The sequence below is a fragment of the Dermacentor silvarum genome, chromosome 4 (genome assembly GCF_013339745.2).
Source record: "Dermacentor silvarum isolate Dsil-2018 chromosome 4, BIME_Dsil_1.4, whole genome shotgun sequence".
NCBI classification, from domain to species: Eukaryota; Metazoa; Arthropoda; class Arachnida; order Ixodida; family Ixodidae; genus Dermacentor; species Dermacentor silvarum.
The window spans coordinates 102,268,194-102,294,389 of NC_051157.2; positions in this window are offsets into that span (position 1 = coordinate 102,268,194).

A 26,196-nucleotide genomic window follows, 5' to 3' on the forward strand; every position below is an offset into this window, starting at 1 on the left:
GAAGCTCAAAAGAAAAAAAAGTGAGGGAGAAAAGGCGGAAGCACAGATGTCAGCTGTGTGCTTGCGAGAACCTGTCGATAATACGAAGTCGATACGAAGTCGATACGAAGCCTCGTCGTCAATGTATTTCCGCACTCGGTGGCATCGATCGGGGATCTAGTATGACAGAATGGCATACAGTGCACGCAGCGTCGTTCTCTACATATCCACTTGCTGCGCGCAAGCCACTTGTATCATAGCGTTCACAGTCTACCTCTCTTTCACACCATTACTTCATCTTACTTCTGTCTTCACATTAAGGCATAGTTACCACTTGATATTCTTTGGACATGTCCAGCGTGTCTTTCAATCCATGCAGAACTTACTCTGCTTTAATTTTTTCGGTTAGAAATAACTGCGCGCAGATCTGGTCGCATTTTATCAAATGGTATGGATTGTCGTTCACTTGCTAACTTCTTTTATTCTCCTGACGTCAACAAAGTTGCTTCATTTGCTCGCCACCGAAAAAAATACGAGGGCGATTCAGAAAGTAATGCCTCCAAGCCCACTACATTGCCGATTGTACCTGCAAACATTTTGAACTCTGTGTAATTTATGCATCGATGTCTAAGCTATAGCATGTCGCTTGCCTCACCTTCCTATCTCTTCTCGTTCCAGAGTAATCGAGCAGTCCATGGCATCCAGTGGTGACGTAGGGTTGAAACAGTGGGCTGTAATTGAATTTCTCACTACCGAAGGCTGTGCGCCTATCAACATTCATCGCCGTCTGACTTCAGTTTACGGTGATGCCGGTGTTGACGTAAGCACTGTGCGGAGGGGGGCAGTGACTGTGAAATACTAAAATCTAGGTGTATCAAATCTCCACACAAGCCACAACCTTCCACAGTCAGAAATTCAATTACAGCCCACTGTTTCAACCAGACCTCACCACTGGATGCCATGGATTGCTCGATTATTCTGGAGCGAGAAGAGTTAGGAAGGTGAGGCAAGTGGCAGTCTATAGCTTAAACATCAATGCAATAATTATAAAAGTCCAAAGTGTTTGCTGCACAATCGGAAATGTAGTGGGCTTGGAGGCATTACTTTCTGAATAGCCCGCGTATCTAACCTGATTTTCAAACTCATGTCCGGCATTCGTGTCGTCATCCCTATTTTAAAATCTGTTGTTTTGCTCCACATAATTCATTAAATAACCGTTGCGCCAAAACTGGATTGCGAGCCATTTATATGGTATGTATTTTTGTATCCCGGGCTCGTGATTCAAAGCCTCCTCGGAAAGAGTGTAAAGTTTTTCTACCCTAGTTGCCATTTGCTCTCCAACGAAAAAAAAAAAAAAAAACAGGAGGGCGATTCAGAAAGTAATGCCTCCAAGCCCACCACTTTGCCAACAGCATTGGAAACATTTTGAACTATTTATCATTAATGCACTCATGTTTAAGCAACAGAACGTCACTTGCCTCTCCTTCCTATCTCTGCTCGTTCGGGAATAATCAAGCAATCCATGGCATTCAGTGGTGACGTCCGATTGAAACAGCGGGCTGTAATTGAATTTCTGACTCCCCAACGTTGCACGCCCATCAGCATTCATCGTTAGTTACTCGTTAGTTTAACAAGGTCACCGGAAAAATCCTTCGCACCTAAATGCCCGTGCGAGAGGTGTATATATAATAAAGGGCGCTTGCTTATCAACACGCACTTCAGATTGAGAAGTAAATGCAGAATATTCTTACTGGCTCTGTTACATTGGCCTTCATCACATCTGACAATGGGATAACGACTGCGAGCACAGAGAAGGAAAAAAATGTGCCGCCCATACGAAGCTTTGCTTGGCTTAAACTAGAGTTCATTACACTACCCTTTCACCTAAAAACGGAAGCTAGACAAAACGTAGTAGGAAGAACACGTTCCATAGTCCCAATCCAATGTGCGCAGAAAAGTTCCTCGCTTATGTGGTACGCGCACGCACAGAATTATAGCTATATAAAAGGGAAGTGGCCAGCACGAAAAGGCAAGAGGAGGAATCTGCACATGGTTATTACAGACAAGAAACTCTGGAAGGCAGCCTCAGGTCCACGTGGTGGACTGCTACAAAATAATTTTGAACACCGGCTATAATTTCACGTGCTCCTAGAACAGGGAACCTGAGCGCTTGTCCTTCGATTCCACACACACAAAAAAAAAACCTGCCGCCGGAGTACGGAATCGAACGTGAGGCATCATGCTTAGTGTCCGAACGCAACAACCACTAAGGCATCACTATACTGGCCATCTATGTGTCCAACACGAGCCTTGTAGCGAAACGCTGGTATAATAATTTTGCTTGGGCTTTTTTTCTTCTGGGTGTTATGTTGGTTCCAGGTTCCTTTTAATGGTGGCCTTTTCCAGAAAATTAGACGCCGTAATTTTAATGAGTTGATTTGATGTTCCCTCCTTTTCGTCATTTATCACTGGCAAGTATGAAGCCGCAGTCCTGCTCTCTTGAATCGGCCTCACATTAGTACGCGTGGGAAAAAATTTATAGAGCGGAGAAAAACAGCCTTTACGAAATACAATATATATATATATATATATATATATATATATATATATATATATATATATTATTCCGCTAGCCTTTCTCCGTGCGCTTCGCTTTAAAAAGCCTTTCTTTGATTGCACTGCTCTCGGTGACAATAAGAAAAAGGGAATGAATGAAGAAATGGCGGATAAACCAGGGGGAGGCCGGTCACCCACCCTGGACTGACGTATCGCAATAAACATTTCACTATTGTTCGCAAACCTTCAGTTAGGCTAACTGTTAGAGTAAGGTGTTCCCTTCACTTCACTTCCAGCCTTTGAGAAGAGACTTGCAAGTGCAAATCGTGCTTGGCAAGTAGCATACGAAATTTAATTTGATTTAATTATCTGTTTGGACGTCCCTAAGTGGGCACCTCCGAATTATTAGGTGGTGCCAAAATTCACGACCCATGGGGTGGCTCCCCCTGGATTTAAAATGCTGATCTTAAAGGCTATGCTTCTGGTAGTAGAATGCATCGGAGATGATTTTGGGAGCCGTAAACACATCATTTTGGACACTACATATTTTTACCACACGGTCTTCCTTAGCTTGCACCAAAATCACAGCGCACGAGCATTTGCCCTCCGCTTTTATCAAAATTCTAGCTCCGCTGCTTGGAATCAAACTTATCACCTTGTTCACAGCCGCTGAACGACCTAACCACTGAGCTGTGGCCTCGGGTGCATGTTTTCGAAGCCTTAGACAGACAATCCTCCTTAACTAAATACCTAAAATTGGTAATAAAACAATATATTACGTAAGAATTACTGAGCAACAGTAAATTCAGGCCAGAGATAATTTGACACCTACTGTGTATTGATTTTTTATTTAAATTGTGGCAACGAGAAGGTGTGTATGCAAAAACAAATGCAGGCTCAACGGGCATCAATCTACATGAAGTGAAGCTTCAGTGAAGCGGGTAATTCAATTGCGTTTATTAACGGCTGGTGAGTTCAATTTGGTTCACTTTCATCTTATGCAACATGTAATCTCAAACGATGTTCATGTTAATCCACTACAATGCTCACAACTTATTAATCGTGCAATTTTTATGATGTCTTGTGTCACCTCTTGTTTCACAGTGGCACATACTCATTGACGAGGATTGCACATGAATAGACACACATCCAATGTCACATATTGCATTTGTAAATAAAGAGAAATCCAATATATCAAAGAACCTGGTAAATATAGTGCCGTATTCAATAACAAGTCGGTGTGATTTAGAGGCACCTTTGAGCTAACATTACATGTTCAAATTTTTTTGTAAGCATTCCTTTTGTGTGTGTGTGTTACGCAGAGCAGTGGTCCCCTTAAATTGATCTTGAACCACGCAGCCAAAGTTACAATTCTGTTGTCCTTGCACTACTTTTTCGATCAGCATACAAGGGTTATATAGACCGTTTCACTCGGGCTTTCATTCGGCGCACAGATAAGCTTACTATGTATATGTCCACAAATATATCCGCCGAGATACAAACCGACCCAGCAGAGACAGCCGCCACGAAGAACCAGGGTGGGTAGGCAAAGAAGCTTTACTTAGAAAAAAATGAGAAACCCTCTTCGAGCTCAAAGGGGCCTACAAGTGCTGAAAGCCGCATGAAGGCACTGCTTTCTCTATCAAACACACATTGTCGTTTTATTTTTGCCGAATGCTCAGCGTCGTCGGGTTTTATTACGAACTTATTCCGGTGACGCCGGTACGACTTGAGCTCAGACGGTCTTCCTGCCGTCGTCGCGCCGTCCTCCGTGGTATCACTTTCGAGATCCTGAGACGTCACGCGCATAAATGGGTTAGAGAGAGAGTTCTGAAAAGCAAGCCACGCGTAAGCAAATACCACAACACCGAAGAAAATAAAAAAAAGAAAGTGTACAAATCACAGCGCAGCGAACACAGAAGCGCATAAAACCCGAACTGTTTCCGGACTTCTCGCTAACTCCTTTCCCCCCGTTAAATATGCAGCGGACTCTGCTTTTACGCACCGCCATGTATCCTACATGTGTGTCTCGATGGTCAGCAGTCCTTGTTTTGTTTGTGTCAGTGTTTCGGTGAGCAGCAAATAATTCTGCCTTTTTTGGACATGTGTTTTCTGCGGTAACCATGACGAAAAATGGAGCTGGGCAGGCCATGTAGTGCCTAGGGTGGATATAGCGGTGGGCCATTAGAGTTACGAAATGGGTGCCAAGAGAACGGTAACGCAGTCGAGGACGGCAAAAACTAGGTCGGGTGATGAAATTAGGAAATTTGCAGGTCGAAATTGGAATCAGCTAGCACAAGACGGGTAATTGGAGATCGCAGCGAGAGGCCTTGGTCCGGCAGTGGACACAAAAATAGGCTGATGATGATGATGAATGTAAATTTTCAAAATGGGAGTGACACTAACGAGGAAGCTTCAGTAAAGCCGTGATTAAAATAAAGGGACTCCTGGTGAGCGTGACCAGAAGTGTACCGTCGCCCAACTTAGCGCCGCGGAGTTCCTGCATGCCAAACGTCGAGTTCCGCGCAGTCCGTATGTCCGTCCTGTTCAACTGGCCGCCGAGACCATTACGTTTGCACGACACTTCGATTCATCGCTTGAGAGATTTGTCCTAGTCCCTGCCGCAACTATGATTTATCGGTTGTCCACAAAACAATGCCCGCAACGCGCCACCTCATGCTTTGTACTCAGACCTAACTTCAAGCTTGGGTGAAACTCACCCCGCTCGGCTCCTTTGCCTTTCGATATTCGAAAACAAACGAGCATGTACTGATGTTTACGGTATTTAGACAATAGGAAAATGAGGGCTGGTGATGGAAATAGCACTATATTCGTCACTACCATTCAGCCCCGGTTCCATTAACTGAGGATGAGTTGACGACATAATACTAAAAGAGAGGTGAAGTCGAGGGATTCACAAATGCAGAAGTGATTCATAATTTATGGCCTTAGAGATGTGGACTCGAGGCGTCCACAAATGCAGATGTATTTCAACGTTGAGCGCATTTTCCACACTGGTACAATGAATCAGACTCTGAAAGAATTCCTGAGGTGAAAGTAATTTAAATCTTGTATTCTCTGTCGCGAAGCTTGATATCTTAAAGAAGCAGTCTTATTTACATGAAGGTCAATAACAGATTGCATGCAAATTTTAGGGTGTAAATGTTTTATCTACTGACTCTCTATCTAGTCTTTAAGGCACGCTGGCGGTTGTGTGGTTAGCCCACCTCCAATTTAAACGAGAGAATAAAAAAAATGAAATCCTACTGAATTTGTGCCATGCGAAAAGAAAAAAAATGAACAAAACTGAAAAAACAAAAAAAAAAGAACTGACATTTTTTTAGAGCTCCGGCTGATTTCGTAATGTTTTCTTGTTCCCTTATATTTCAAGTGAGATATAATCAAACGACGTAATCACAAGCCACTACTCGCGAAGGCAAACGGTTGCCTCGAAATTCAGGACACAACAAACAAAGGCATAAATACGAGCAACTGGGAAGCAGCTTAGGCAAGGAACATGGGCCCAGAACTCAGACGTGGCACTGACGGGCAACTGTAGCAGCGGCAAAGAGAGGGAGGCAATTTGAAGTGGTGAAGGGGAGAGAGCATTGAAGTTGTCCTCACGCGTCGTTAACTCGTGCAGGACTGAGGCCAGTGGATTTAAGCCCGCCGAGCGCAAATCGATTTCCAATCAGCGCGAGAGTTCATACGCAGTAGCCAGATTCCATATATGCTAGAAAAAAATGTGGTTGATCCCTCTTATATAGGAATCGGTATAGAACACGAAAGTGAAACGTGTCTTCACAGAAGTAGTGTAATGTTTATTGCACATTGATATATAATGTCTATTGGTGTTTTGTGGCTAAAGCGCCCTTAGGCGTTGATGCACCCACGCTGACGCCTGGTGGCACGTCTCCTCCATCACGACTACCAACGTCGATGACCATGAGCAACCGTCGTGCATATGGAAGCTGCACTACGCTGCACACGCTAGCACAACGCGAAAGACGAAGCACGTAACTGACACACTAATACAACGCGCAAGACAAAGCACGTAACTGAATCGTCACCGAGTCAAATCAGCGCGTACAGCGCGTCGTAATTGCAGCCTCCGCGATCAACTTCAGAAACATTTTCAGAGCTAATTGCGGAGGCCACGCTCCGCTGTGCTGAGTACGGGGAACGCCACCTAGGTGGCGTTGGTAGTGCTTCTTGATGCCAGCGTCCCTTCGAATGCTGGCATCGAGGCGTCGTAGTGCTGAGACCACCGAAGCGTTCACTGTCGGTGCGCGTTAGTGTCATAATGCAGTACTTCTCTTTTCTGCTCGTAGGCGGCGGCACCGCCCCGAGCAAGAGCGCGGGTACACGGAGGAGTGTTAGATATATAAGGCGCGTCTGTGTAGCTCTCTGCAAATGCGTTTGTGGCGCAATGGGTTAAACGCTCGGCGATCTATCGTCGCGGACCGAGAGGTCGTGGGTTCGATTTCCAAATTTTGCATGTTTGTGGAACTTTTTCTTCTGGTTTCTTTCTTTGTGTTATGTTCGTGTACATTGTAAGCTGACGTATTTCCGTGACGGAAATACGTCAGTGAAGTCTTGGTGGACCCCGGCATAAAACAATTTCGTGTTAAAAACATGGGAGTGCGTGGCCACCCCGCCTTGCGAAGCGCTGCCGCCAAGAGCGGATAAGAATCGGAGACAAAACCACGTTCGCAGATACCGAACGTGGTTTTGTCTCCGGCTGTTCATCCCGCACATCCGCCTGGTGCCCTGCATTCTTGCCAGCTGTCGGTAGCAGCGCTTTATGGAGCGCGGTGGCCACACGCTTCCGTGTTTCTCTTTCCTACTGCTTCTACATGTACGTACTTACGCATCGCTTTTATTTAGATACTTCCAAAGCCTAGGTAGGCTTTCTTTTTTTAGCGGCACGGAGCATGAAAAAATGTGGTTGATCCCTCTTATATAGGAATCGGTATAGAACACGAAAGTGAAACGTGTCTTCACACAAGTAGTGTAATGTTTATTGCACATTGATATATAATGTCTATTGGTGTTTTGTGGCTAAAGCGCCCTTAGGCGTTGATGAACCCACGCTGATGCCTGGTGGCACGTCTCCTCCATCACGACTACCAACGTCGATGACCATGAGCAACCGTCGTGCATATGGAAGCTGCACTACGCTGCACACGCTAGCACAACGCGAAAGACGAAGCACGTAACTGACACACTAATACAACGCGCAAGACAAAGCACGTAACTGAATCGTCACCGAGTCAAATCAGCGCGTACAGCGCGTCGTAATTGCAGCCTCCGCGATCAACTTCAGAAACATTTTCAGAGCTAATTGCGGAGGCCACGCTCCGCTGTGCTGAGTACGGTGAACGCCACCTAGGTGGCGTTGGTAGTGCTTCTTGATGCCAGCGTCCCTTCGAATGCTGGCATCGAGGCGTCGTAGTGCTGAGACCACCGAAGCGTTCACTGTCGGTGCGCGTTAGTGTCATAATGCAGTACTTCTCTTTTCTGCTCGTAGGCGGCGGCACCGCCCCGAGCAAGAGCGCGGGTACACGGAGGAGTGTTAGATATATAAGGCGCGTCTGTGTAGCTCTCTGCAAATGCGTTTGTGGCGCAATGGGTTAAACGCTCGGCGATCTATCGTCGCGGACCGAGAGGTCGTGGGTTCGATTTCCAAATTTTGCATGTTTGTGGAACTTTTTCTTCTGGTTTCTTTCTTTTTATTATGTTCTATGACGTATTTCCGTGACGGAAATACGTCACTGAAGTCTTGTTGGACCCCGGCATAAAACACTTTCGTGTTAAAACGCACAGACGTTACTCGATAACCGCGAGCAATCGCTGTCAGAATGCTGGCGTGATAAAGAGGGGCAGCATCGGTGAGCGAATTCCCCTTCATGCTGGCTCTCGTTTCAACGGGAACTAGGTTTGTAAGATCACTGCGCACACGAAGCCGTCAGCTATATCCGGGCGTCTAGCCTTTGAGCCCAGCGCCGATTGCCTCCAAGAAAACCCTGCTCAAATCCCGCGCCTAATGTGCTCCAATGCTGCTCAAATTCTGCGCTTGTGTAGTTCAAATCCAGTGCTAATGCAGCTCCACTAACGTGAGACCTGAGGAAGTGTGAACAAGGAGGTTTAAATTTTGATTTTAAAACTGCTTGAGTGCGAAGCAGTGATGCGCCGGTGAGCGCTGGAGTGAGGAGCAATCAAGCGCTTGTAGGGTGGTGGCGTGTTGCAGCTCTGGTGGCTCTTGCGCTGCGCTGGTACCAGACTGGCGTTTTGCAAGCGATTTACACAAGTTTCTGTTAATTAAAGCGCTTAATGCTTGATTATTCCTGGCATGTGAATTATTCTGGATTATGTTAGTTTATTTTGAACCGGTTTTGATCAATTCTGCACTTGTTTTCACCCTGTTTCGAGATCTTGTTTTTTCGCGTCATCAGGACGATATGACATCACATTAGACGCCGACATCCCGGGCCCCTAAAGTGCTTGGCACTTAAAAAACGTTGTCGCAGTTTCACCTGAAAGGCGAAGCATCAATTGCGATAGCAAATTTGTAGAGAGCTATACGGAGTAATGATAGTAGCTTTATCAGCTGTATAAACTTGGACATGCAGCAGCACCGGCAACACGCAGAACTGTTGTCGACGCCGTCGGCGTTTTGCCCGCGTTCGCACAAAATGCATGCGGCGTTGGTGACTGTTGCCGGAGCCTCTGATATAAATAGGCACTTGGTGCCGCAGCTAAGCGTCGCTTCTCTTCCCCCCCCCCTCCCCCCCACGGCCTTTCGTGCGTCGGAAGAAGGCGCGTTTGCTCTACATATATGGTGATTGTAAAGGAGGAAAGAAAAGCCTACTTCTGCAGCCCTTACGGGAGCACGGAGCAGAACGCGCGTTTGTTCTCCGCCGTGGGTTCACTCCCCGTGAAAGCGCGCGTCCCTCGCGCCCTTTCACTCGCACATACAGCGTTCGGTGGCGCGCGGCGACGATTTCATCTCCATTGACATCATACGGAACCTCACGGCGACGGCGACGACGACGGCGACGACGACGGCAGAAATCTGCTTTGGAGTGTCCATATAATTGATATCTCAATAAAAGGGTTTCCCGCTGCTGCTGGGATGCTCAGGAGTTATGGTTTTGCGTTCTTGAAACGTACACGGTGATATGCATACGCAAGCAGTATATAGAAAGCGGGTGTTGAGATGAGTTCGTATCAGGGTATTTGTTGCAAAGCGGACATAAAGGACGGCAGAACGGCTAATGGAGCTTTCAGCAAACGATGAATGGCCGTTCATGTCCTATATTCATTTCTTGTTTGTTTTTCTTTAGTGATTTCAGAACCGGAAAAATCCTTGTACCCAGCCTTCTGCCGGCCTCGGTAGCCCAACTAGAGCACTGCACGGGCCGATTTTTTTCAGCCCGGGCCCGGCCCGGGCCCGTTTTTACGTTGGGCGGCCCGCCCGAGCCCGATCAAAACTTTTATGGCGAGACCCAGGCCCGGCCCGGGCCCGGAAATGATCTACGTTACCCGCCCGGCCCGGCCCGCCACCCCTTTACCTTAGGCCCGAGCCCGGCCCGAGCCCGACTCGAAACCGGCCCGAACCCGGCCCGAGACCGAAAAATAATGTTTTTCAGAGTTGAGACACCCGAGAATAACTCGCCGCACGTTACATGCACACCACCAGAAAGCCCGAGCCCGGCCCGGGCCCGCGTCAAAAAACCCGAGCCCGGCCCGGGCCCGAGTCAAAAAGCACACGGCGTGCCCGAGCCCGGCCCGAGCCCGTGAAAAAACTGTGCTACCCGGCCCGGCCCGGCCCACGGGCCGGGCCGGGCTCGGGCTTTCGGGTAAGCCCGAGCCCGTGCAGTGCTCTAAGCCCAACACGGTGCTCGATTCTGTGGAACATCACAACGTATATCATAGTTAAAAGAAAAGAGTTACGCGTGTGGCAGCTTTGATTCTTACCTTTGCCTATTATCTCCTTCCTCTCTTCCCTCTTTGTGGTCCGAGCACTCTCCTTTGTCATCCAGGGTGGTGGTGCCGGGATCACTTTACTTATGACGGAAACGACAAACGAGAACGTCAAATTGCGAGCGCTGCACACTTCTCTCAAAAGCAGTGCGTGACCTCACAGAAACCGTGGCATTGCCGGACAGCCAATTGCGCCGAAGTTGGCAGCCGACGCTAACGGCGCCTTTATTCTAACGCTAAATGCACGGATAACAAAAATTGTTTGCATTTGTAAAAAAAAAAATGTCAGTTTCGCCCTGAGGGCGAAGCAATGAATGCGATAGCAACACAGCAATGTCATACGAAGTAAGGTGAGCGGCTTTGGCAACAATATGAATTGTAGTAAACATGAGCTGATTAAGTAAGCAGGTGTGCTGCGGCGTAAGTAGACCGACATGAAGATAGACTCGATGACCACGAGAAGGCGCGTGTGAAACGGCGGTGTTGATGAGAAGCGCTTCCCGTGGGCAGCGCGTGCGAAAGGACACACCTGTAGCGCTGCACTGCCGATCCGGGCAGCATTGCATGTGTAGCGTGCGTTGGAAAATGTGGCCCGACTATTACTAACTGAATGAACAAGCGTGGTGTGACCGCGCACAAACAAACACGAATACATCACACTGAATGACGGCAGACAACGACTGTCAAAACGCTGGCAGCAAGCGCATACGCCGCAACGGGCGAAGGTAGGTGCGGTCTATCGCTTCAACGGGAACTGAGCGGCGAATGCACAGCGCATAGAAAGGTCAGAGCCGTGTGGAGATAAGAGACGGTGCAGTCGAGCGACGAGTGCAGTTGTTGGTAAAGTAGAAGTGCGCCCCCCCCCTCCCCCCCCCCGCTCCCTCCGGCGCTCGCTTCCCGCTTCCTTGCTTGCGCGTGGGAGATTGAGTGCGTTCGCTCTCCGTGATAGCGTGCGTCCCCGCACGCTTCCGCTCGGGCATACGGCGCGCGGCGAAGATTTTATCTATACGGAACCTCACGGCGACGGCGACGGCGACGCCGACGGCAGAAATCTGGTTGAAGTGTCCATATAATTGCTATCGCAATAAAAGTAAAAACTAGCTGTAGCGCTAGGGGTATTCTGTTTGAATCCTGCCATCAGACAATTTCCGTTATGTTTACTAATTAAAGCCAACGTCTTTCTTAGCGACTTTACCACCACTTTTCCCTATCGGGTAAGTTTCAGACCTCTTTCCTAGGCCGATCCCTAAAGTAATGCACAGCAGCGTCAATAATATTACATTATTTTCAAGTTTGAGATTTGTTATTGTTTCGCACTGTTATTATTTAACTCTGAGAAGATTTAAGATAAAAGGCATGCGCCGTCGGTGTTTTGTTTTATGACATTTGTTTGTGGGCTGCCATTCTCAAAATTCTGAGGAATAATTTTGTCAAGAATCTGAGACCTGGTATCAGGAACTTCAGCGATAGAATGGTTTCGCAGTATAACGAGCATATGCCGCATGTCATACAGCTAGACATGACAATTTGCATACATGGACTTAAATATATACAGAACCTCATGACGACGCCTACGGCAAGAGTTCACTTCCAGTGTCTATATAATTGCTATTGCAATAGAAAAATGTGTTAGTGATCCATATCTTAAATTGCTGAATGACCTGTTGCTTATAAAGATAAATGTGCTTAGATTGCACGTTAAAGAGCCCCAGGTGCGAAGAAATATCCCCGAGTTCCCCACTCTAGCGGGCCTCATAATCGTATGGTGGTTGTGGCACGTAAACCACAGGATTCAACTGAATTCAAAATAAGTATGCCTAGAAAGCACAATGAAGCTTGCGACGCGTCTACAAAGCGTCTAGCGTTCCACTCGGCCGACAAAGCTGGTCGCTCTGGCTTGCCCTGCCGTGGTGGCTGTATGCCTGCCTTGGCTTGCGGCCTTGTAAATACATTTTTCAAACGACGGAGCTGTTCTTGGTCGAACGTGCGCCGTCGAGCGTGCACCGTCACGCAAAGCACAGCCGGAGAGGTCACATGACCCGGACCGCTGCTCTCCTCCCGGCGACCAATCGGAACGCGCGCCAGGAATCGGAACGCGCATCAGTGTAAGCTTGGTCTTTGTAAGCTAGCTTTCCCACGTTGTGTGTTGTAGTGAAGCCTACTCATAAAGAAAAATGTGATGCGAACGGAGCCCGAGTTCCACTCTTAAAGACGAAGCTTAAGCGTCCTCCAATTTTTCCATGCCACCTTGATGTTCATGTCTCACTACTAAAATGCAGCCAGTTCCACGAAGGGACATCTGTCGTAGCAGCGGAGATGTGGTCGTTCCTTTGGTCAAAAAAAAAACATACGTGACAATCGCAGAAACAGAACGACCATGAAGTGAAATCTGTCAAAACAGTGGAGCGCTGTTTCCACACATTTCACTTCGTGGAACTGGCAGCATTTTTTTATCGCGACAGCGTTAAGGGCACCGTGTCGCAGAAAATCCGGCATTGGTGACGGCGTGAGCGCCGGCGTCGTTGACCTAAATAATCACGCCGAACCACATCAATCCGAATCACCCCGACCGGGCAGGCCTTTCACGTGGCGCATTACGTTACTGTACAGAAATTGAATTTCTCAAAGTAAAATCCGTTAGAAAAATCAGAAAGTACGACTTAACCACAACCTACAGACGTGATGGCGTTGGATTGTAATTTGAATATATGAGAAAAAAGCCTGATAAGCAGCCAGGGATCTTTCCACTATTTAGGACGCAGCTGAAGCGTCCTCAAAAAAATTTTTTGTACGCATAATGAATGTGTGTTTTTTTTATTTCACGTATTCATGAGTAGATTACATATTCACTTCTGAAGGTTGTCGCGGCCGCATATGCCGAATGTAGGCTCAACCTTGATCCCTTAAGTTGATGCAAATAAACTGCTATACTATGGTACCACTAATATTTACATAAAATGAGGCTTGTAAGTGGTATGCCAGAAGATACACTGAAGCATGGAGTGCACATAAGTGGTCGCATGCACAAGTGAATACCTAATGCAGAGTCCCCACCACACATGTACAGAGAAGGCAAACTATCCGGCATTGAATGAAGAAATACATCCGATCGTAACATTTCGTTGCTTACACATCCATGATGGTATAGCGCTGAAGCTTTTTTGGAACTGTTGTATCTGACTGAACCTCTCACCCCTTTGTTCGCACGATTCGGGGCCATTACTATGAATTTCTCTCTTCTGCCGAGAGATTCTAACTTTCGCAGACGTCGCATGCTCTCATGAATGTCGTCTACTCGTCCACGCTGCCTACGCTCTTTGGCCTCACCTCATTCCAGGGGTTCACCCCGTTTACATGAATTGCAGCGCCTCAATGGTATTTTACTGATGACCGCTGGAAAACTAAATGGGCGATAAATTCAAAATGTATTTGTTGAAAGCGCAATAAACAAAGTTGATAATATTGGTGCTTAGATTACGTTTCGATTACCGTTGCCGACAGTGCGCTGTCGTGGTTTTGACGGTGGCGACGGCTGATGACTAGGGCACAAAACCCACCGAATGCCACACGCTTGTCCTTAATGTGGAGCTCATCATTTAGGTCCTTCCCCAGTACAAGTTAGCGCAGGTTACACAACGGGGCTCAACCTTGTTGCCCTCCCAGCCGTGGGATTTAGCCATGGAACAAACGGTGGGATTTAGGGTGGCACATGACGTGGAAGCTTTTGCAAATGACGTTAGTATAGTCCCTGTATCGTACTTTTCGAAAGTGATTACAAGGAGGCAAATTCACAAACTTTTTTGATCGTAAGTGCTATTTACTGTTGACAGGGCGCCTCTGGGTTTTATATCCAGCATCAGGATGGGTTGGCATTTGCTCTTACGAACTGTTCTAGCCTGTATAAAATGATTCGTGAATACGTACAGTCCATGGTCTCTTTTTCGTCTGTTTGTTTTAGAGCACTGCACGGGTTCGGGCTTACCCGAAAGCCCGGACCCGGCATGGCCCAGGGGCCGGGTCGGGCCGGGTAGAGCAGTTTTTTCACGAGCTCGGGCCGGGCTCGGGCACGGCGTGTGCTTTTTGACCCGGGCCCGGGCCGGGCTCAGGTTTTTTGATACGGGCCCGGGCCGGGCTCGGGCTTTCTGGTGGTGCGCATGTAACGTGCAGCGACTTATTCTCGGGCGGCTCAACTCTGAAAAACATGTATTTTTCGGTCTCGGGTCGGGTTCGGGCCGGTTTCGAGCCGGGCTCGGGCCGGGCTCGGGCCTAAGGTAAAGGGGTGGCGGGTCGGGCCGGGCGGGTAACGTAGCTTTTTTCCGGGCCCGGGCCGGGCCCGGGTCTCGCCATAAAAGCTTTGATCGGGCTCGGGCGGGCCGCCCAATGTAAAAACGGGCCCGGGCCGGGTCCGGGCCACAAAAATCGGCCCGTGCAGTGCTCTAGTTTGTTTAGCGCTGTTAGTGTGACTTCCAAGGGTTTGTTTGTTGTACAGTAATTGCAGCGGCGTTATTTTTCAATGCAGATGGACGAACCACAGAAAAGCCCTGTTTTGTGACACCTGCTTTTGAATTCCTAACTAATAAAACATTGTGGCTTCTTGTGCAACAAGTACCACTCAGCCTATCACTTCTCCTTAGCAACTGCTAGAGCAAGCTCCGGCCCCCACGCTATCATTTGAGTAGTGATTATAGTGTTGCGTTAATGCTGTGCAGTGATAACACGTGCGCAATTTAACAGTTGCATGGAGAGAGAGAGAGAGAGAAATAACATTTATTAGCACCGAACTATTATTAACAGGAACTAAAGCCCAAGGCCGGGCCTAGAGTTGCATGTAGCATTTTTGAACATTTCCTTGTTTGGTTTCTAACGTAAGGGGCAATATTAAGCATGACTGATTGCTGTTTCAACACGTTCTATCTACACAAATTGCTTACAGTGTAAGTTTTATTTATCCCTTCAGAATACGTCAATTTAAATTGGCACTAGGGTGCTGCAGAGACTCATAATTAATTGTGCAAGCTGCTTGGAAGCGTTGTCATCACGTCAGCATATCAGTATTCTCTAGTGCAAGCGCGGACGTACCTGAAGATTAAGATATTCCAAACAGCTCCCAGCACATCAATTATTTCACTTCGGTTAAGCATTCATATATCCTGTGAATTAAGGCCAGCTGTAAGCCACCAATGACCCATCTGCCATATTCTACCCATACCCACAGGAGGCGAAAAGGAGTGTACCGTCATAAGCATATCCATTCCCGTGAGCGTTGAACACGCAAAGGGAAAAAGCACCCCTGCGTCAAGCAGCAGCCAATAGGAGGCGATGCCAAAGAACATTTAAGAAAAAAACCCATGTTGGCTTCGAAACATCGATCACTTTGCCCTAGATGCGCAGTAAAGAACAGGCAACGAAAAAAAAGTGACTTTTCTTCATCGGATACTCTGAGGCATATAAGGTGAAAAAAAGAAATACAAACCCAGACACAGCGCGCATCATCTCCCTCCTGGAAAGCTGACGATCGACAGTCTGGGATTCTAGACGTCGGCAGCCTCAAAGAGTGTCACGTTGGGAGAAAATCGTGTACACAGTAGTGCTGGCGTCAGCCTAATGAGACATGTCAGTCTGTCAACACGGCTATCCCTCAATGTTGCTTCGCGTCAGCGTCGCGTGCGTCCGCATGCGACAGCGGCCAGCTTACGATTTTTATGCCGGAAAGCAGTACGTAATCAATGAAGTCAAACTAGCTTCACACTAAAACGCATGTAGAAAGTGAAGAATCTCGAAAATGCTTTTTATGCGACCTTTAGCACGATGTGACTTTTATAACGATTTATTTTGGGTGGCCCCACGCGTTTCTTTCTAAAGCCGTTCGGCTATAATGGCTTGGTGCAATGGCCAGGTTGTCGTACCATTTAATTGAAGTTAGAATATATTTGTGAAAGATGTGGCCTGAAGTTTTATTCAAGAATCCGCCGCAGAGCTTGTCGAGACAAACCTGTCCTCCCTACCGGATATTTCAGTGATACCCTCGTGAAGACCTACATTTTCATTTTTGTTTTGTTTTGTATGTTTGGACAGTCAATGCAAGAAGCGCATTTATTCAATATTATAGAAATATCACCGCGCGCAAACACCTTGTGCTTGATACAATTCTACAAGACAATGTCTTCGCGCTTGTTTATCCTAGCTTGCACCGGAAGAACCTCCCGTTGACCTGGCATTCTTGCAGATGACCTCACAACTTTACGTAGCCCATATGGCTGCATAAAAATTTCAGTGAGAAATGTTCATGGTAACGAGAACTGGCCTAAAGCAAAAGAGAATAATAATAAAGTGAGAACTACAGATTCGCCAGAAGAGTGTGCCATTTGCGCGTGTCCGAGCAAACAGGAGTAGAGCGAGATCAGAAACTAAGCAGCAATATGAAATGTAGGCTCAAAGCAAAATATTCAGAGAATCGCATTTGGCTAGGCAACTTCTGCCAAACACATTTCTCGTATCCCAGGAGCAGCCGCAGTACAGGAGGCGGGCGCAACATTTTATAGACACTCGTGAGCAAAGCTTTTGCACAGAAAGAGAAGAGCAGTGCTGATGAGGTCGACACTCATGTCAAAATCAGAAAAATTGAACTAATTACTGAAGTTTTTTTTTTCTTTTGCATTAGAATAGAAAAACCACACTGGAGCACTGGGACTAAAGAACCATCACCTCGACGTTGTATGTAATCTGGTCTAAGCCCTTAAATAGGTTCTTTCAGTCTTCTTTCTTCATCTAACATTTGTCTGTCCTGCGGGTCAAATAACTCTGAAGTTTAGAAGATACCCACATGAAATGCGCAAAATAACTTTACGTGTCGGTAACGCTTTGTGATGTTTCGCATAATCACAATTTGGCACATTGCTTCTTCTTTCTTCTTCTTTATGGGGTTTAACGCGCCAAAACCAGTTCTCATTATGAGGCACGCCGTAGTAGAGGGCTCCGGATTAATTTTGACAACCTGGGGTTCTTTAACGTGCACTACAACGCAAGCACACGGGCGTTTTAGCATTTCGCAAAATTTAGCACATTGCATCTTACTGCTTCAATGAGACTGAGTCCGTCGCTTTCTATTATATTCTCTCTTTTTAATATAACTGGTAATCAGCACAGCAATGAATACAGGTGTTTTATTTTTTAAAGAAAATCATAGATGATTATGATGCAGCCACATTGTGTACTTCAAACACTTTTTTTTGCGGAATAATTTATTAGGGATCAATGCGTAGATCTTTGCGAGTATAAGACGTACGCGAGTGAGACACGCAGTAACTAATAAAAGTAACACAGGCATTTTTCCCATCAAAGTAAAGTTATTGAAAGAATTGGCAGGTAGACAGGCGGGCATCGTTTTTGCTAGTAGCAGACTCAAGACATTTTTATTTTCCTGTTCCTTTCGTCGGCCCTCAGAACGTAAGGCTGCCTTATGAAATCGGCTACAAGACGCTTCGCGTCACCTCTGGCGCGCCAGGCAAATAGCTGTGTTGCAAGATTTTCGAGAGTTTCTGTGTCTATTCGAACGTCAATTCTGGTCGCGCTCTTCATGGCTCTGAAAATGGCCAAAAATATTCCGAGGAAGCAGTTCGAGGCAACTTGGAAACGCTGGGCAAACTGAAAAAGCTGTCTCCCCACCTGGGTTCTGGCAGTGATTCCCCGCATTAGGCTCGTTCGAGTCGCTGTTGAAATGCAGTGGAATTAAATCACTTTTTTATTTCAATATTTTATTTCGCTTTTTAGCTGTATTTGTTCTATTAGAAGGTGCGAGAAAGGCCAATTAGAGGAGACATGAAGAATGCACCCAGAGCTCGCGGTGGCGTAACCAATAAATTGTTTTGTTTTCGCCATCTTGCGCGGGCGTCTGTTTTTGCTCATCCAAGACGCCTTTCTCTTCAATTTTTGATTTTTTTTTACCTGGATATGAAGGACATTGGCGGAAGCACATCACCACGTCTTCGCCAACTTTGCTAGTGTGGAAAGCCAGTTGAAGCAATCGGAATGCATAATGCGTACAGAATACAAACAGAGCGCTGGTAGTGGCTTTCATTCTGACGCGCTGAGGGCCTTTACGTTGCCGTGGGATAGGTATGCTTCCTGCTGCTTTATTACAGGCATTTTACGGATACCTGCCTTGTCGCTTTCCAGGTCTCGTGGTGATATGCTGCTGGAGATATCCACTTTTATCTTGTATAAAAAATGGAGCACCTAGTGTTTGCAAGGCATAAAGCCGCCGTTTCTTTGTTAATTTTCCGTATGCCAAAATATAAGAAATTTGCTCGCCACTGGAGGTTACTATAAAGGCGATCGAATATCGCAATTTTCGGAATAGTGAATCGAATACTCTTCCATTGGACTGGGTCGCCAAAATAAATAGAAGCTGTTTGTAAATACAGATGTGTTTCGAATCATTTTCCAATATTTAATATCTATAAGTGTGCACTCTAAAACATACAATTGCTCTTATAAAATGCTTCTTGGATGAATACTAATATGCGAATCTAATGATGGGATTGGTAGGAAATTCATCAATAAATAATTTGATTTTCGAGTTCGCAATTTCCGTCTGCCAGAGTACAGCACTTCGAAAATTGTTTTCCATTGTTTCACGCAGTGAAAGTACTTCGGCGTCTTTCTGCTTCGTGCAATAATTAGAGCGGTTATATTTTAGTATGAATTTCTATATCCGCTAAGAAGGACACATGTGACAACTCCAGGCGATGGGCAAAATATTTGGCGTGGTCACGGTACACGAACGTCGAGACACATCTCGTGGCCAAGAACTTCAGCTGAGAACCTACTTGTATGAGAATGGTGTTCCCCAGGAAACAAATACTTCCGAGATCGCCGTAACGTACCCAGCAATAAGACAAGGAATTTCGCAACGAGTTATTGCTCGTCTGTGCTTACGCAAGCAAGCATGCACGCACACACGCGCACTCAGGCTCACACACACACACACACACACACACACACACACACACACACACACACACACACACACACACACACACACACACACACACACACACACACACACACACACACACACACACACACACACACACACACACACACACACACACACCTGCGCCTCTTGCTAGGCTCGAGAATAAAAAAGAATGTTTCTGCGAAACCGTGATTTTCGAATATGTTTGGCGTCTTTCAGTAGCTTGTTTTCAACGAAGTGCGACAGATCTCACCCGTGCGCGTATACCGAATGTAAAGGAAGCGGAGAGATAAGGAAATTGCAGAAACGACGCGAAGCATTATTTTATCTGTTCTGTTTGTTTCCGTCTACTTTATGTTCGGTGCGCGACAGCATTTGCAGAGTATATCTCATGAATAAATCGCGGCAGCACCTGCGTGGCAGTGGCAATGTCTGAGTGCTGCAGGCGAGATAATAACCAGATTCACCTTTCCCCAACTGAGAATATTCCATTTGCACCATTATGAAAGTCTGTAAATTATATGCCATAGCAAGAACGCTCTCGTCAAGGTTATTTTCTCTTCGGTGCTCCGATGCCGGATTTTATTCTCCAACTGGGGTAGTTCCTTGCCACGTCTGGAAGAATAAAATGGTGGTTCATCTCTTCCGATCTTTGTAGCTGTCTATGGAAATATGTCTATACACCAGAGGCAGAAGTCGATGTTCATTCACTCCGTAAGTGTATTGCGAAGCATACTAGTCCCGTTAGAGAAATTGCTGCCGCGAGACGGGACTCATGTTGAAGCGAGGCTCGTCAAGCATGTTTTGGCCAGGACAATTTGAATTCGCATAACTTTCAATGCTTTTTTATCACTGCGCTAACAAGTACGGACAAGTTCTGAGGCGCGCCACATAAGAATGATATCGAGGCTACCGCCTACTAAAAACTGAGAGCGCAAACAACATTTTCCTCACTGGGTAAGCCAAAGCTAAAATTGAGGGTGAATTTTACTTGGAACCGCTTCTATTCTTTTTCTGAGGGATTCTGTTTATTAATTATCATGTTTTCTTCATCCCTGATTATATCCATAAGTGCTGAAGCACGTTTGTTTACAACCATTTCCGATCTCTGCTGCTACCGTGTTGCTTAAACTGCTTTTGAAAGCTGGGACCTGAAAGCACAGGAAATGCACAAACATAAAAATGGTTTTCAGTCACAGGAACTAGCCTGCTTTTTGTAGTGTGCATGAAGATACCACCCGAAATTTATTTTGCAATGCAAAAGCAAGAACGACGGGAAGAATGTTCCTCGTAATTAGTTCAGCCCCAAGGGCCGGTTGCCGGGCGAGGGCGCTGTTTTTTTCTTCTTCTTTTTTTGATGGTGTTAAACTTTGGCAGACATCGATAGTTTCGTTGCACTCAATGGAAGTAAATATACTTATAACGTGCAGAAGTGCAAAAGGATGCGCAAGCCCCGAAAGAAACTGGAAAAGCTGAACCTTGGAATTAATTCCCCTCCAGAAAATGTGGTTCGTGAGCTCGTATTCGGAACGCGAATCACTTGAACACACCCCTCTTCAACTTTCTCGCAAAATTCTAGTTTGTAACGTGCCAAAGCATTCATTTGGAGTTCTATCGCGCTGTGCTTGACAAACGTGCAAGAACTTTTTAATGAAGCCAGAACGCTCGTCGCCATGCAACAGCTTGCATTTTCATTCGCGCATTAAGATCGAGTGCTAAACAACACCCAATGCACATATAGTTTATCTAACGGTAACGACGTTGTTTCACACCTTCCGCCGAACCTGATTTGCCGCTATCAGTTAGACTTCGATTCAGAATTATTATGCCGCCTCTCTGGTGGGGGGCATTTGCAAAAGCTTACTAGCATTGGAATTAGAATAGCATTGTCATTAGCATCGGAATAGGTGACGCACCTATGTATAACTCTTGTGGGAATCAAACAAACTATTCAGCACCTCCTGTGTCTTCGTTCTCGTTATGACGTTTAGCGCCGCCCTCTCCGGAGAGCATTTAACCAACTGGACTCAAGAACGGGCTCAGAAGCGAAACTCATTGGATGACGCCGTGAGTATCACTCGCGCAGAAAGCGATGAGGATTTCGCTACATTTGAAGCCGACAGGTCTCTGCGACCATTTATTAAACCTGGAATACACCTTCAAATCGGTGCGCAACTGTAGTGCTCTCTCTGTTCCCGTCTTGCTGTCATTCGCCCCTTTATCCGCTACCCCAGTGCAGGGTAGCAATCCGTACGTGCGCTTGGTTCCTTTATTTACTACCCTCTCTTTCTCTCTGCACTGAGGCAGGGCCAAGCAATGTTGGACCATTGGTGTTAAATATGACAGGTGTAGTGAAGGTTGGATGTGAAACGCACCTAAGGGATTGAAAAACTTGTCTGCATAAGCTTTCGCTACCTGAGCTGATGTCATATATAAAGATATTTGCGTGGTGTGCTAAACTTTAAATACAAAAGAATACTTGTAGCTTCTGTTATGCCTATCCTCTGGAGGGCAAGTGGTCTATGCCTGGAATACTGCGATTTCCAAGGCGGTAAGCAAATACGTCGGTATTGAGAGATATCGAAGAGCAGCCGTATCCTTAAAGCGACAAAATAACTCAGGAGCCACGCATGACGTGTATTACCTAATTAGACACTTCTAAGATAAGCAGGGGTGCAGGGTTTATTGAATTGGACGTTTGCTTCTCTTTCTGAATAAGCGAATGCTCATCACATTTGGTCTAAAAAATGTAATTCTTTTAATTTCTTCACACTAGAGGGCAAAGACTGATGGGCTTGGCGTTTTTGTATATTTGTTAGGCACACCCCAACAGGCTTACTTCTCAAAAATAGACTCCGCATAATTGCGAAAAAGGCTACCATTTTTTGACTACCTATTTTGGTTGCGTAATTTTTTGACGCTTTAGTTGTACACTGTATTTGTCAGCACCATTCCTAACGTTTTGTCGTCACTCAGTGCTTATGCAGCAGAAAAAAATATTCAGAAAAAAATGAGAGCCCTAGAGGCAACGTTCAGTTTACTGTCAATGGCATGAAATATAAATACTGTAATCACCACCTGGTGCATGAGCCACCCACCATGGTGGCTCAGTTAGCTGAGGCGTTGCGCTGCTGAGCACAAGATCGCGGGATCGAATCCCGGCCGCGGCGGCCGCATTTCGATGTCATCATCATCATCAGCCTATATGTATATGCCCCTGCAGGACCAAGGCCTCTCCCTGCGATCTCCAATTACCCTGTCTTGCACTAGCTGATTCCTACTTGCGCCTGCAAATTTCTTAACTTCATCCCCCCCCCCCCCCCTAGTTTTCTGCCGTCCTCGATTGCGCTTCCCTTCTCTTGGTATCCATTCTGTAACTCTAATGGCCCACCGGTTATCCATCCTACGCATTACATGGCCTGCCCAGCTCTATTTTTTCCGCTTAATGTCAACTAGAATATCGGCTGTTCCCGTTTGTTCTCTGATCCACACCGCTCTCTTCCTGTCTCTTAACGTTAGGCCTAACATTTTCCGTTCCATCGCTCTTTGTGTGGTTCTTAACTTGTTCTCAAGATTCTTTGTTAAATGGCAAGTTTCTGCTCCATATGTTAGCCACGGTATAATGCAATGATTGTACACTTTTCTTTTCAACGAGAGTGGTAAGCTCCCAGTCAGGATTTGGCGATGCCTGCCGTATGCACTCCAACCCAATTTTATTCTTCTGTAAGTTTCTTTCTCACGATCAGGCCATCTCATGCGTTTTAGGGTACGTTAAAGAACACCAGGTAGTTAAAAATTATTCCGGAGCCCTCTACTACGGCGCGGTTGATAATCAGAACTGGTTTTCGCACGTAAAACCCTAGAAAGAAGAAGAATGGTTTACGAATAATAAATAACTTTTTATTCGGGATGATCGCTGACGTAACCAAGTTGATCAGGAGGCTGAAAGTACGAGGGCGAATAAACTGACAACTTCTAGCACAGGAACGTAACTGTAAGGCAGCGGTGCCAGGTTTGATCGCGACAAGGATATATCTTTTAGTACTAGAAAAGCTTTCTTCCAGGACAACTTTTATAACTTTCGTTACTGGCCCCTTGTCGGCGAATTCTGCAGACAACTTTTGAATTTACAAGACTGTGGCGCCTGATTAAAGGGACATTCCAACTCCCTCGTTTATATTTTTGGGGGGTCTGTACCCGGCATTAGGTTCTGGGGCTGACAGCCAGCCTTGCAACACGAGTCAGCGCGGCTCGCAGAGACGTGCTCGGTACACTGTTCCCAACGGTCAGCCCCGCGGAATGGGCGTTGCCTTCGAACGTGACTGCGCACACTTCTGCGAAACGAAATGTATCCGGCAGCGGCTGGAAGCGGAACTCTCACCTCGCCGCTCAGCTGAAGAAGATTTCGCACACGCTTCTGTCAGAGACCCAGTTTTCCTGATTTACACGTTTTCTTTCGCGGGGCAGTTGTTGTGCTGTCGCTTTTTGGCCTGTTTAGAATGGCGCTCATATTTTTTTACAGCGAAGCTGTTAAGGGCTCAGTCTTCGATGGTGTCGTCCGGATGTAGAAAAAAAAACTCTCATTGGCCGTATGCTGTATGTGCGAGTGAAAGCGCACGAGGGACGCGCGCATTCACGGGGAGCGAACGCACGGTGCAGAGCAAGCGCCACTTCTTCCGTCGCGCGAAAGGCCGTGGGGGGACGGGAGGGAGGGAGGAGAGGCGACGTTTAGCTGCGGCACCAAATGCGTATCTTGCGACCGGGCGCAAGGGGGAACTGGCGACTCAATCTCCCCACGCAAAAGGAGGACAGCGGGAAGGCAGGGCGGGAGGGACGGGGCTGCGGCTTCTGCTCTGCGAGCAACTTGTACTTCGCGCGTCGCCGGGTGGTCCCGCGCACCGTATCTTGAAAGTGATCAGCAACACGTTCCTACCTTTTTATGCGCTGTGCTTTCGCCGCTCAGCTTCCGTTGAAGCGATAAACCGCATTAACCTTCGCTCGCTGGTGCTGGCGCGCTTGCTCACACCAGCGTTTGACAGCGGTTGTGTGCGGTCACACAAACAACGCGCCGAACTGTTTTCGACGGTGGTGGCGTTTTTCCCGCGTTTGCACTGAACGCGCGTGGTCTTGGTGACGTGTTTATGAAAAACGTGTTAACCTTTGCCGCGCACCCTATTGCGGTGTACCAGAGCGACCATAAGGCCATGGTCCCTGTGACCACTAAATATATTAAAACCACCGGATTATATATATTTCTCATTCTTTAATAGTTCAAATAACAAATTACACCATCACATCCTTAATAGTCATAATTGGAAATGCATAATTCCCACCACAGTACAGCTTCGCTGGTCTTGCATCTCCACCCCAGTGGAAGGGCTGCAGTTTTTTTGTTTATTTCTTTAAGGCTTGGTGCGTAATGTCGCTCCTTTACGTAATGACGAAGGCCAAAAGGACGGAACATGATAAAAGTAGTTACGTAATGCAGGCACAGGTTATCTTTATTCGGTACTTATCGTTTGTGTAAACGAGCGCCGGTTTCCGGCAAACGTCAAAAATCAAAAGAACGAGCTTCTAATAAATGTAAGAGGGTTCCTCAGTAAAAGCAGAAAGAAGAAATGCCAGTTGAGTTTTAAAGCGAAAGCTTTACTAAGGATGTCGAGCTGAGTTTCACCGTCGCCAGCAATTTGACCTTCATTTGACCGCAGCTGCTCCGTAGCCTTGGCAACGCATCACGTGACTCGCCGCGCCGAGCTACACTGCCGCCACCAGCTTGGCGCATGCGCTCTCCACAGCTGGGTCGCCGCCTGACCACGTGACTAACCATGCGCCTGGCTAAAGCCCCCCCCCCCCCACACATTTAGCGCTTTACCGGCGTCTCTTACCGTTGCGTCTCTTGGCGTCGTCGGTAACGGCTGCGACATCGGGTGTGTCTTGAGCACAGCGTCTCGCCTTGGCGCCTTCCTCAGCGTCGACGCCGGGTGACGAAACGTCAGAAAATGCAGGGAAAACGCTGAATGTGGGGCGGCCTCAAGAGGAGCGCCGCGCTCGCCTACAAAAAAAAATTGTCAGTGCGAGCTTGTGACTCGCCGCGCCGAGCTCCGCCGCCACCGGTTGGCGCATGCGCTCTCCGCAGCTGGGTCGCCGCCTGACCACGTGACTCGCCACGCTCCTGGCTAAGAGTAGCGCGGCACTCGCCTACTCGCCTACAAAAAAAAATGGCCAGTGCGAGCATGGCCATGGATGAGAGCGAGGTCGGGCCATCATCGCTGAGCGTTGCGCGGGAGCGAGAGGCTTTGAGCCGTCGTCGGCAAGCGGCGTATGACTACCCTGCGGATATTGCCTGGCGAGCTGCTTCACTGGAGAGGGTCCGGAATGCCAAGCGCGCGAAGCTAGCATCGGAAACTGAGGAAGAGCGAGCCGTTCCGCTCGCAAAACGGCGGAAGCGGCACCACAACTGTAGACAAAGGCAGGCTTTGGACGAAAAAAGAATTTCGCTTTGTATATCCAGGGTTAGCTGAGCTAAGCCGCAGCATCTTTTCTTTTTGTTTCGGCACATCATCTCGCTTCGGAAGTCATCCCGATCGGAAGTCGACGAATGTCAGGGTTTCAGTGTTTCCATCCGCTACGACATCATAGCTCAAAGTAGTTCTTAAATTGTATGCAAGGCTGCTTAAATCACTATAAAGGCAAGTCTC